Source organism: Monoraphidium neglectum (assembly GCF_000611645.1).
Source record: "Monoraphidium neglectum strain SAG 48.87 unplaced genomic scaffold scaffold01236, whole genome shotgun sequence".
Classification (NCBI taxonomy): domain Eukaryota; kingdom Viridiplantae; phylum Chlorophyta; class Chlorophyceae; order Sphaeropleales; family Selenastraceae; genus Monoraphidium; species Monoraphidium neglectum.
In genome coordinates, this window is record NW_014012392.1 from 14,374 (window position 1) to 15,156 (window position 783).

Sequence of the window (783 nt, forward strand, 5' to 3'; positions counted from 1 at the left end):
GCCTGCTGCAGCTGCGCCTCCAGCGCCGCGCGCGCCGCCTCGTCCTGCCGCCGCCGCTCCTCCAGCAGCTGCCGCTTCTGAGACGACGTGCGGCGCTTGCGGCGCGCGGCGGCCCGCTCGTCATACAGGAACGTCTCCATCGTGCCCTTGCCCTTCACGGCCACGCCGCCGGTGGGGGCCCAGCAGTCGCCGCCGACGAGGGCGCGGGTGTCTGCGCTGACGTGGATGAGGCCGGGCGGGCCGGTGCTCTCCATGCGGCTGGCGGTGTTGACGGTGTCACCAAACAGGCAGAACCTGGCGGGGGCGATGTGGGTCGGGTTTCGTGTGCAGCTGTTGTTTGGTGCGGGCGGGTGCGAGGGCGCGGGGAATAGAGGAAAGGGGGAATTCCAGGGCAAGGGCAGGCTGGGGTGTCTCCTGGGAGCCTGGTGCCCCGGCACATGCGCTGCGTGCGCCGCAAGCATGCCGACGGCCCGATTGGATAGGTCGAGACGTGACAGCTGGGTCCAGGGGTACATCCGCGCCACCCCCCTCCCCACCCCGCAAGCCGTCGCTGGCCGGCCCGCCAAAGGGGGCGTCGCCGCCGCAGCTGCCGCCGCCCTCGGCGACGGCGCCCATCCCGATACCCGGAAGAGCCGGTCGCTCACCTGGGCATGCGTGCCCCCACGACGCCGCTGACCACGGGGCCCGAGTGGATGCCGACGCGCAGCTGCACGTGCGCGCCGCCGCCGCCGGGCATGGGGACGGCGGCGGCGGCGGCCAGCATGGCGCGCGCGAAGCGGAGTG